Source organism: Neolamprologus multifasciatus, chromosome 7 (assembly GCF_963576455.1).
Source record: "Neolamprologus multifasciatus chromosome 7, fNeoMul1.2, whole genome shotgun sequence".
Classification (NCBI taxonomy): Eukaryota; Metazoa; Chordata; class Actinopteri; order Cichliformes; family Cichlidae; genus Neolamprologus; species Neolamprologus multifasciatus.
The window spans coordinates 23209417-23222309 of record NC_140445.1 but is presented as its reverse complement, the minus strand read 5'-3'; the positions used below and the strand labels follow the sequence as shown (position 1 = coordinate 23222309).

At 39.2% G+C, this 12893-nt stretch overlaps 1 long non-coding RNA gene across 1 annotated transcript in view; it reads left to right on the top strand.

Annotated features, from left to right (window-relative positions):
• The first annotated feature begins 6833 nt into the window (after positions 1 to 6833).
• The window catches only part of LOC146514254 (uncharacterized), a 37929-nt gene continuing 31869 nt past the window's right edge, over positions 6834 to 12893 (top strand). Inside the window, exon 1 of the long non-coding RNA XR_014875202.1 lies at positions 6834 to 7362. This is a non-coding gene — a long non-coding RNA (uncharacterized LOC146514254). The remainder of the gene's footprint in view (positions 7363 to 12893) is intronic.

The window sequence follows — 12893 nt, the reverse complement described above, 5'->3', positions numbered from 1 at the left end:
ATTTTTCTTTCTCACATAGGATAGTAGTAAAATGTCGAACTTTTATGAGATACATAATGATATCACTCAGGAAATGACGAGATCCAAATAAAAAAGATGCCTCTGAATTTTCACCTTGTGTGAAACAACCCAAGCTTTATTTTAAAATACAGCGAATCCAGTGTTTAAGTCTTAAATAATTATGACAAAAACTGCTCCAAAACGAACTGAAAATGTCCAGATTCGTTGTCAGATCGTTCACAAGATTCACAGAATTTATTCATATTTATATACACTTCTTCTTAAACACACCTGCTAAATTTGAGCTGAGTGAACTCACTCTTGACTTCACATTTTTGAAACATATAGATAGAAGCAACAAGTGTCATAATAACGCTCGACGGATAATTTTAGGAAAGCCCAGGGCATACTGGAGCTCTTTGTACACAGAAACCTTTGCGGTCTTACACAAATGTTCCTGTGAGCTGTCGCCCATCTTTTTTTTTCTGCTTTTGCTGAAACTTGACCTCCCGTTTCTGGGTGAATTAACGGTTTTGTCAGTAGCGGGAACAAAAATTTGAAGTGTATGCTGCAAGCTCAAACGGCGGCAAAGTTGAGTGCGGTCAATTGAATCTTCTACATGCTTCTCCGTGCTTTGGATGCATCCCTGCAGTAACTTCTGAAACTATAATGCCTTGTAAATGTTTGCGGAAACCTCCTCTGGGTATTTGGAGCCTTGCATTAAGTTGCTTGCAGTTGAAACGTTTTCTCTTCTGAGAAATCAACAACAGACAGCAACATATGTTCATATTCTCCATGTTTATTAAGATCCCGAAAGTCTTTATATTGTTTAGAAGTAGAATAGAGTTTGTTTTTTTTTAAATTATTTTCTTATTTTGTAAAGTTATGGCAAGCGCAGCGCTTAAAAACGGTGCGGATGTGTGGATAATCAATAATAAGTACTTACATTTCTCAGATGGGTTACAATCATAAATTAACTGGGTCATTTAAAGGACTTTAAAATTATCTGTGTGCTCATATTAAAAACTAACTTCTTAACTTCTTAAATTAACGACTTCTGTGGCAACTGAATGTGAAGCTTCATCTGGCTGGGCAAAGTTATGAACTAAAACTTTATGAACAATTCTCTCTCGCTCTCTCTCTCTCTCTCTCTCTATATATATATATATATATATATGTGTGTATGTGTGTGTGTGTGTGTGTGTGTGTGTATATATATAGGTAGGAACTTAAAAAAAAAAATTCAAATACATCTGTTCAGAAGTAAATGCGAATGTAATGTAATAGGTTTCAGAGCCACCTTTTCCCTTTTTCTTTTTACTAGCTGTCTGCCGTTGCTGCTTTTTCATGTTCAAATTGCAAGTCGTCAGAGAATTGTGACATTTGAAATATGAGACTGGCCGTATTTACTGAGTTAGACAATACACGAAAACCACATGAAAATCTAAAAGAAGTAGGATGCGGTTTGGAGCCGTGCTTTCATTTATTGTACTCCCCCACAGATGTTTTGTATAAAGACATTTTTTGGGGTAATGAGGGGGAGTATTTGAACGTAAGCTAAACCTGCTTGGCTTAACTTATAGAAGTCTAGAGTGACCTCTAATAAGCGCAGGCTAGGCTCAGTACGCGCAACTGCTGCAAAAATAGCACATTTGCCGAGGCAAAAATAAATAAATGTAACTGTGTCCCCTTCGTGGATCTATGTGCTGGACTGATGGTCATTGTGGTCACGACCGCCTTTATAGCTGTATGTTAGGATATTGGATCTCACTGTGAAGTAGACAGAGAGGGGGGTTTAAATTAAAGTATCAGTGCTCTGTGCAGAAACAGTTATAACTGCGTACAGATTCTGTTTACACCTGTTGATTTCAGCCCTGTATATAAAACCTCGGGTTTCTCTTCAATTAAATAAAATAATTCTGATTGTAAATTAAAATTATAATTTAATCTAATACATCATGGTCACAATTTCATATGTTTGCGGATCGGCGCAGAAATACAAACTCATCCCACTGCGAACACTGAGAGGACACGAATCAGCCACTCAACCAAGCAATTAAAATCCGATTAGGAAGCATCTTAGTTTTCCAGCGACGACAGTGAAAAAGCCTCTAACCTTTCCTCGCTGGGGTCATTCACCTAATAAGATCCATGGCCTATTGTGAAGCCGCAGACCTTCACAAATGTTCCTGGCGACCGGCTGTGGCCCCAGAGACCTTTGGCAAACACGGCAGTTTAATTGGTCACTGTATTTAAGAATAAGGTAGGAGTCCAGTTAATTAGTGGAGAAGTGAATACGATTGAACATTATATGATTTGCTCCCGGTCCCTGGTTTGTTAGTGCGGATTTGGGGCGGATCAGCTTTTGTGCTCGACAAATGAGAAGTGAGTAGCGTGGTGCCGAAGCACAGTGTCGTTTTGTGGACTGGCGACAGTCTCGTTTCATGGGAAAAACTTAAAGGAGGCCCGCGTTATCACAGGACCTCATTATCTCATGTCTGCAACCATCTTTTGGGAACAATCCCTAATCAAGAATGGCACAGACCTACTTTGCAGAATTTTGGTATAATAGCGCCCCTCTCTCTCTTTTGGTCTCTCTCTCTCTCTTGCTCTGTCTTAACACACACACACACACACACACACACACACACACACACACACACACACACACACACACACACGCACACACACACACACACACACACTACGGGTGCCAATGACAGCATAGCAAAGGGATCCAGGGACACTGAGATTATTTTGTGTATCAATCCATTTAAAATAACGGTGTCTAAAAGTATTCACACACACAGTCAAACGAATCCGCCAGTAAATATAGTGCTGCCCCATAAGCGAAATAGAGCTATCTATGCGCATATTTTCTGAAAATATTTTAGCTAACAGTAATTGATTTTTCTGCGTTATATTTGTATCAAGTTTACATGACCACTACTCAGCTTTGGATACTTCTGATTGGATTAAAAAGCAGCTATTTAGAAACATTCTGTAAACTGAACTTTATTTCTTCATTTTCTTTAAAAAAAAGAAAAAGAAAAAAAAGCTTAATAAAGATGTCTTATGGCAAAATTATGAATAAATGCCGCCTTTCCCGTCCCGATAGATACACAAATCGATATATTAATATTTCCCTCCCTACGTATCTACCACACACTGTCCATTTTCCTTTTTCGGTTCAATTCATGACAATGACATCTATCCTCAGGCTATTCTTCTTTTTTCGGTGCACAAGCCCACAAAGCAGGAGAGGTGGTTCATTTACTTGGCCATAAACCATTTATTTACCTTCAGGTGAGTGTCGCGCAGAGTGCAGAGTAAAGATCGCAAGAGAGATTTACACCTGTCTCTCGGCTCAAATAGAGAAGCCTATAGGCTACAGAGATGGCCACTGGAGCCAGTTTGTCTGGGGCTCTGCTACACAGCCCACCCTTTACTCCACTGTGGATTAAACAACATCATAAAAAATGGCCATCAACGCACACATTGTAAACAGATTATTCTCCTCGGCGCCTGGCGCACAAACTAACTCCACGCTGAAGGCAAGACGCGTCCGGCCAAGCAGCGCTTGGTCATCATTTTTCAGTCGTTTCCAAACACATTTCTCGGGACATTTCCTGGTCACGTAAATACTGATGATCGTATTGATGTCATGTCTCCAGGTTTGCTCCACAGTGGGGACTACTGATGGATATTAGTAAGAAATTTTAATTTTGCAACATATCCTGATATAAAGAACTGGATATGTTTTAAAACTACTTTTTGAAGGTAATATGGTTTGATAATTAAAAAATAATCAGAGCAGTATCACAGCAATGGATTTCAAAATGACCACTAAAATTGACAATGTCCATTTTTAATAATACATAGGCTACACTCAGTTTTTTTTTTAAAATTTATTTGCTATTTTTCTACTTCTGTTTTAGCTGCTATCTTACTCCCGTATTAGGTTGGGAGGTTTTGATACAGTGACTATTGTTGCAACATGTTAAAGTAGCTTAAGGTTCACACACAGAAGCACATTAGAAACTGATTCACACCTTGATTTTCATTTCTTTCTCCAGCATTCAGTGCAGTCCTTTTAAGCCCTTTACAAGACTGAAGACATGCTCACATTTTCTGCTTCATATCATCCCTCCCACCATACCACATCACCTGGTGTCTGATTGCAGGCTGGTACAAGCAGTGTGATAAGGATTACTCTGAAAATATACTCTGTGTGTGTGTGTCAGAACTTGAGTGTTTTGATTCAGGTGTGAAAAATGGAGGTCATTTGTGGATTAATATTCAACCTTGTGACGAGGACAAGGTAGAAGTCACACAATTCAAAACTCCACGCTGTTTGACATTCTTAGGCAGAGGGTTAAAACTCCTCAAACACACACACACACACACACACACACACACACACACACTGGTGCATAAAGTCAGCGGTTATTTTGTGTCCAGTGGTGATGCCAGTGAATTTCATTCCCTTTTGATGATAATATTTTTCCTTCAGTGTGAGACTGGCAGCTTGGAGGCCATGCCTGACTCTTTATTTATTTATTTTCAGATTAAAACCTTAACACTCGGGTCATTCTAAAGCAGGTCTGCAGTTGCTCAAAACATCATCACACTGTCAGCATGCACATGTTCAGCAGTTCCATTGGTAGCTTAGATTTTATGTAGTTATATGTACTTATCATGCTTGCACTGTTGTTATTTTTTTAAATAGTTGGGGCGAGGAACATTTTCCTTTTCTGTTTTTTTCTCTCTGTTGTTTTCTTTTTTTCTTTCAGTGAAGATGATGCTGGGGCTCACTGGTGTTTATTCTTGAAATATGGGCCAAGACTCAAAATGGGTCATGGATCCCTTTTAGTGGCTCTTTGTGAGACTGCTTGGATGTCCCTGGGTCATAGGGCTAGGGTAATTTTATTCAGATTGGATCTGAAGTTTCCAAATGTCACATTGACTAGAATTATATACTAAAAATGTTTTTTTTAAACACTCTTACCCAAATTTTACTTGATTTAGGACTAAAGGGTGCCTCTGTGTAAACCGTCCTTGTATCTTCTTGGGAATTTTCAATTAGTGCTTAATCAGCTTTATATAGTTATCCTGTTGTCAACTGAACTGCCAGGATTTTTCCTTTTTTCTGCTTGAAAGATTGACTCATTCAGTCATTTTATATGTGCCTGTTTCTCTAAGAAAGAGGGGGATTGGCGGTGTACGTGTATCTTGGAAATCATAAAGGGAAGCCTTCCATCTAGTGTGCCATAAGGAAATAGAGAGCGGGAGGCAGCAGGAACAAAAAGAGAAGGGTGATTTCCAAAATGGCTCGGCCATTGAATGACAATTGCCAGACCCCTCTGCCCTTTTTCTTTCACTGCTCAGACTACTAGAACTAGCATAATAAAGGGGCAGAGAAAAGGACCAAAATGTGATTTAGTCTTATTTGAACAAATCATTTGTGATTTAAATTTGTCAGGAAAGATGTCAATAGTAACAGACTTTCTCCTCACACAAAGACCTGTGTCTATTCTTTTGCTTCCATTTTATTAGATAAACTGAAATAGTAGTCGGGGTTCCACCGAGTTGATATTTTGCAAGCACTGCTTCTCTCCTGTGGAATTCTTGATGCTCTTGTCAGTGGAAGCAGGCAGCACATGCTGCTCTTGATCACATTTATTCTGTTTCTTTTTGTTTTAAATATGCATCATTCAAACATTTTAATGAGGCATTGAAAGGCTGACAGCTTTTTGGGAGTTTTGAAATAAAGAGCTGAAACAAAAAAGCACAAAAACAACATGTAAAAAATTAAATAACCTTTAATTACTTAAATTAGAAATGTTAATTTATATAGTAGTGAAATTTAGTTATCAAATACACATGTTAAATCTCCTTTGAAAAAATAGACATCCAGCAAGCAGTGTACTGTGGCAAATGTATTACCAGATCATCTATTTGCAATTTTATTACTGCAGTTATTTTCCTCTAAATAAATATTCCCACACCTTTTTTCTCCCCAAACTCAGCATCAGTGTACAGTTTTTAACAATGTTTTCATCCTGCTTGTTAATACAAGGCAGAGTCAGTGAGCCTACATATTCCCTCATCCGTCAAGGAAAGGAAGATTTTTTGCAATAAATAATTCACCACTGATAGCCAGCCCTAATGCCTACATGAACAAATCTCTCAGTTACAGCCATCTTGGGAGTGAGCCAGTCCAGTAGAATACTTAATAAACAAATACAGAGCATGACAAGCTCTGGTTTCATTGATGTCTTTCTGAGAGGAAAGTACTCGAAGACAGTCGGTGAAACAACATCCTTTCCATGCACGAAGGTTTAGGGGTCAGGTGTGGGTTATTGCTCTAAGAGCGTGTTACCCCCTTTGCATTGTTACTGCTGAGAGTCCTGATAGATTTACGGTCTGCTTTACACAGCATGTAATTTAAGTTTTTCTTTAGCGATGAGACATTCGTGTTAGGATCTTACACAATTCAGACAGAATTAAGCAGACAAGTGAATCAAATGCGCTCATGCACTCACACGCAGGCATATCTGTTAAATCTATATCACAGGCTTTTTAAGGAGGTTGTCTTTTGTGTCCACTTTTAAGAACCAGGGCTGAGTCACTATCTGAGCCTTATATCAGCCACATGTTTGCTGGGACTAGAAACATAATCCAGACATGATTCCCCTAACTCGGCCCTTTGGGTGAAGGGGCCATGTGTGTTTGCGTGTCTCTGCGTCTGGGCATCATCTTCTCAGAATGATCTTTCTGAGCTGTGCAATAAATTTTCACCAGAATCTATTAATGCAGTCAATGGTTTTTTTTTCTTCTTTCAGTAGGGCTTTGTCTTCTGATGTCCAAGCCTTTTTGTAGTTCATGAAGGATTAAAAACACCATATTTATGTTCATGTTTTTTTTTGGTTGAGATTACACAACCTGATGTATGTTTGTGATGGGATGGGGTTGTTGTTATTTAGCCTATTCGTGTATCTGTTGCAAGACTCCATGAAATATTCAAAGTCCAGTGAAAATTGATCTGGTGATCTGAAGTCTCTCTCTCTCGCTCTCTTTCTCACTCAACCCCCACCTCTCTCGCTCTCTCTCCCTCTCCCTCTCTCTCTCCCTCTGACCAGATCCCTGTGGAGCTTCCTCGAAGAAGGATCCTAATATCACATATCAGTTAGATGACCAATTTAGGGCCTACATGACTGCTGCAGCTCAGCGCTGGAGCTCAGATCAATGGAATACTGTTGGGGATACAACGGACCACACCCACATACTGATTAGACCCTCTGATTGGATGTCACGTGGATGTCTTGACCACTACCATGGCTTTCATGCAAATTGATCAAGGTAATTTTAGCCCCTCAAGTGAAACTTGAGTTGTTAAGACCTCTTATAGTTGTTCATAATCTAAAATGGCTTTGACTAATAGAAATATTATCAAGTGAAGCAATTTAATATACTATATCATCTCCCACTAAATTAGTGGTACTCCAGTGTGTCATCTAAGATTACTGCTGCTCTAGTAATGATATCTAAAATAGAGCTTTATAAGATTATAGAGTCAAAGACAGTTGAATGGACTCTTACGATAATCACTCATAAGGCTATGAGGTTATCATCTACTACAAAGCCCTTCAGCCTGTAGGCCATTTTCATACAGAGTACAAGTAGCACATATGTCTAGATACTCAAACATACGCACACAGACACATAGAAGCTAAAATGCTATCAGCAATGCAGTTGCGCTATACTATTGTATCCACCTACCCAGACTGTAGCTGTTACGTGCTCCCCTAAATGTCTGTGACACTCCACCTCACCTCTTCAGAGCAGCACGGCGCTGCAGCCTGACTAAATGAAAAACAATTTGAGGAAACAGGGAACAATCTGAGGCAGGCTCCAGCGGGCTGCCATAAAAAGAGGGACAGCCTCTCCAGCCTTTCCCTCCTGCCTTCAACTTTAACTCTATGGGCTGATGAAAGATCAATGGGCCGGCTGGGCAGCCGCTCCTGTGCCTGCTGTCTCCCAGTGCACCAGGAAGTGAGCCAATTAGAAAACACCAAGAAAAAAAGAGAGAGAAAAAAAGAAGAATGACAAACCCCTCAATCCTCATGGATAAAACTGAGTGATTAGTGAAATGGTTTTGTGTGTGTCTCCATGTGAATGTGTGTGCTTGTTTTCTTTTCTTTCTTTCTTACAGGCAGCTGCAGCTTGACTTACTTTAAAAATGCTGAATGCTTCCATTATGTGACTTTTCAAACCCCTGTGCATCTCTAGCCGTCCTTACCTCAGCCTCTTTAACACCCCTTTAACCCTCCACATCCAGCCTCTGGCGGCTTCGCTTCTGATCTGCACCAGCTAACCAGCCCTCTGGATCTCTGACAGGAGTAATGGAGGTTGGTGCTAGGGCTTGGTGCAAACACACAGCAGCAGACAAACAAATCATGTTAAGTCTCTGCTGCCAGCCATGGCAGCACACTCAAAGGGGAGCCGGTGCCCTGCCAGGGAGGAGGGTACACCCATTTTCCCAGGGAGGGGGTGAGGACTAGGGTGAACACGAGGGAGAGTAGCGCGGAGGCGAGGTCTGGTCCTTATCGAGGCCGGATCACAGACACCTCCGCCCCCCTTGGCAGGAATGCATACAACCCCTGTGGGAGGAGAAAGGGCAGAAAAAAGAAGGAGGAGGAGGAGGAAACAAGCAGACATAAAGAGGGGAAGTAGAAAGGGAAAGAAAAGAGCGAGTGAGGGAAAGTGAGTTACTGAATGAAGCTGGGAGACAGACACATGAAGAGGGAGAAAAAGGCCTGCCCAGATTAAGAGAGGGAGTGTCTCCGAACATGTACACAGACAAAAAAACACCAATCATGACACTCTTGCTGGGTTGAGAGCACCTCTGAGAGAACACATAGGAAAACAAACAGGACATTAGGCTTCTTAAATACCATCGTAACCATGCAACTGTGGTTATCATTACCACAGTTCAGTCCCAGTCTAATGTGATGTGTCACTGAGAGCAGCTGATGAGAGATCAGAAAACCAGCAATGTAGTTACACGCCACAACGCTGTCAAACTTAAACAAAATTTAAAAAAAAAAAAAAAAAAAAAAAAAAAAAAAAAATATATATATATATATATATATATATATATATATATATATCACATCTAATCTCAAACTGTCAGTACACATCAGAACCTAAAGTTAAAGTACTGAGCAAAGATCTTTTACTTATTTTACCTGGGAAGGAAATATATATGTTTAAAGCCTATAAAAATCTCAACCTAGCATTCCTGCATGATGGCTGCAAGCGTTTTGCGGTCATGTGTAACGACGAAGAATAGATTTTGTTGGCGTTTAGGAGTTCACGTACAGTTTAATTTAAGTGTTCCAAGCAGTCTTTACATTTTCATTCACCCTCTGCTCTCCCTCACTCTTTTCCTCCCTACTTCTCCTTTTGTGCAGCACTTTCTGCTGTCTTTTTGTGAATGCTAATATATTCAAACTGTTATTCTTTTTACTGTAAAAAATGCCTTACAGTTAAAATTGTGGAGATCTTTGGCATACTGTATGTTATGCATGCTCTGCTGAATGCCTTGGAGGGATACTGCTGCGACAGAGATGTGAGTCACACTACAGTGTACATACTGTCTTCTGTACACATATGCCTATTTATTCTGCGTACCTTTGAAGTGCACTAGTATCTTTGATGGTATGATCAAATCATAGACGAAAAACAAGTCTTGTAGCAATACCAGTGCAACTCTACTTAAAAACTCCTTTCTGAAATCTCTCTGCTGTTTTAAAGGTGTAGAAAAGGAAACACCCATGAGTCTCCTAGACAGAGATACATGAGTCTAGGTCTTCCTTATAAGACTTTTATTAAGGTAGGTAATATTGCAGAATTTTGCAACTAATGATAATAATAACAATTAAAGTCACAAAGCAATTTGCAGCCATATATGTACTGATTTACTGTTCTCCATACTGACACCAGCCCATTTATGCTAAAACAAAACATCTCTTTTTCTAGTTATCAGATACATTTAGTTTTAAATTAGCAAAATTAATATAGATGAAAATAACATTACAACTTAAAAGACAGACATAGTAAATTAAGTTGGATATTAACCTTGATCTACATCATTATTTGATTCCACCAGAATAAAAAACAAAGAAAAAAACACAAAATAGCTGTGAGCATTGTGGTAATGATACTTAATGGCACACACTAAATGTATGTCTGAATTATATTAGGATAAATTATTCGCAGAACTTTAAAATTATTGTGCTTTATCACCAAAGTTTTTATAACTAAAAGAGGCATTTTAGCTTTTAAACTTACCACAAAAAAGCTTTTATACAATACAATACAATGTTCTGTGCTAAGTACTAGTTTTGCTTTCATTGAATGTATGATTGTCCAGATAAAAACTAAAAGACACTATGGTTTATTTTTCCCATTTAAAAGCTATTATTATTATTATTACTATAAAAAGTGGCACTGCATCACTTGAAAAGACTGTTTTAGGGCCCGGTATGTAAGTTTAATATATTTGTGCTAAATGTAAATCAGCTCCTTTACTTACAGATTACACAATGTATGCTGCATTTCAGCAGTGTATGCTCTTTCTCCCATATGCTTTTATTTCTCATCTCTGTGAAAAAACTCAGACGAATCTCACCCATATCCCATCTGTTTGATTGAACAGAGTGGCAGCAAGTCTAACTTATTGCTAGCACATGTGACCAGGTGAGTGAGTGTATGTGCAATGGCCTATCACACGGTATCCTGTTGCCTATCAGCACACTTAGATGAATCTATGCCTTCATTAATGCAGGTCCACAGCAGGCGCGGTTTTCCACATCTGGCTTACTTTGAGTGTTGTGAGTCCCTTTTCGCCCCTTTAACCTTCTCCTGCTCTTTTTCGATTGCCTAAAAGTTGCGACTCACATTTTTGTACTTCTCAAGAAAAGGAAGTGGAGCTGGTGTTGTTGTGGTGAGGGACATCAAAGAGGTTTGGACGTCACTCATGAGCAAGCAGAGGGCAGAACCTGGTCAATAGCAAGGATTTGTCATCTAATAGCCCCTCTGGGGCGACTTTAGGTTTAATTTCAGAGGTGCTGAAAGTAAGGTTTTATGGAGTATGCCATGTCCAAAGGTCCCTTTGTTTCACATATTCTTTTCATTACACAGATGCTAATTTCACAGATAATGGTGAAGCAAATGCTAGTTAGTTTTTTTTTCATTTTTCCAACAATCTGATTTTCCAGTGCTTCAGTGGATTCAGTCGCATCAAATCATATTCTTACCTTTTAATTTAAACTTAAGTAGAGTATAGTAAGTACAGTAAAACGGAAGAATCTTAAAATCTCAACGAAGTTTATTTAGATGTTTTATCCTTGACTTGCTTTTTCTATTAACTGATTTCTGATTTGAATTTTGAATTCACTGCTTACTTTTTAGTTTTTATCTGACCTGGTCATGATGTCACCAGGGATAGCCTGTCATGTAACGCAGGCGGCAGTAACTCCAATTCCCTTTAATATTGATGTTTCTCTCCCCTTGTCTCTCCATCAGCAATATATTTAATGGTCACATTCTGTGCCTATTCAGCACAAGAAAAACGAGACCAAAGTAAACATGCCAACTTGAGAGCAAAAGGCATTAGTCTTGAAATAACTGGATTGCATTTAATGAGACATGCGTAAATTGAGAGGGAAGGCATTTGTTTTGCTCCTGACTACATGTGGCGAATTAACTGACAAACAGTGAACTTCTCAGACTTTCGGTCTGCGCAGTTGCATCAGCTATCAATACAAGCTAATGATCTGTAGGCAGTGTCAGTCTGAGGGTTGTTTAGAAAAAAAAGATGCAAATTTAATGGCTTGATCCATTATGATTGGAGTGGTTAACTGATGATTTGGTTGTAAATTTCGGTCTCATGGCTGTCACTGTCTCTCCTCTCCTTCTTTCATCGTTCCTTCTGTTTATCCCTCGTTGACTCTTCGTTTTACTGAGCCCCGTGCTCTTCCTGTTTTGTGACTGGCATCTGTGTTTCCTTAATCTGTCACTTTACTTACAGATTGGAAATGCATGGCACTTTTTAAAAAAAATATTCACAGCTGAAATCCATCTAATTGTCCAGTTGAAATCCATCTCATAAAATTATTCGCAGTTGTGCAGTGGAAACTGTTTGCGTTGGCTGACAACCAACGGCAAGCTCAACAAATGCCAAAATTCGAGTTTCTGGGGGGGATACTAGGGTGCTGCTTCTGCTGCTGTTGCTGCTGCTGCTGCTGCTGCTGCTGGAGCAGATGTGCTGCCTAATTGCAGAATCCAGCATGCGGAAACTATTCTTCTCAACCATTTCAAACCATCCGCAATAAGTGTCACTGCAAGGTTAAACCAACTTCAAAATGCAAGCCGTGTTTCCATTCCTCAATTGATTGTGTGGTGCTGTGCCCTTAGAAAAGAGGGGGAGAGAAGGGTGGGTGGAATAGTGAAAGAAGGGGATTTGGTTATGCTTTATATTACTTTGAAAGTGTCTGCCAGTTGTGCACAGTGTGCTTTTAACATTAAAGTGATTGAAAGTTTTCAGTGTTTACACGGAAAATATGTTTTCCCCATGCATCTCAAACATTTGAACCGGTGCTTTGAGAACAGGAAAGTTTTAATTTTGACTGTGGGACTAAATGTAAGACATTTTATTTTCACATGCTCTCAAAAATATTCCCAGAGTGTAGCTACAGAATATAGCTTATTAAAAAAACAGCAGAATGCTTTGAATACTTTCTTGAAAGATACTAATTTAGTTAATCAGTAAATTGGAGCAGTTACCCGATAATTATTGTTGATAATAATCGAAACCCATAAAACAA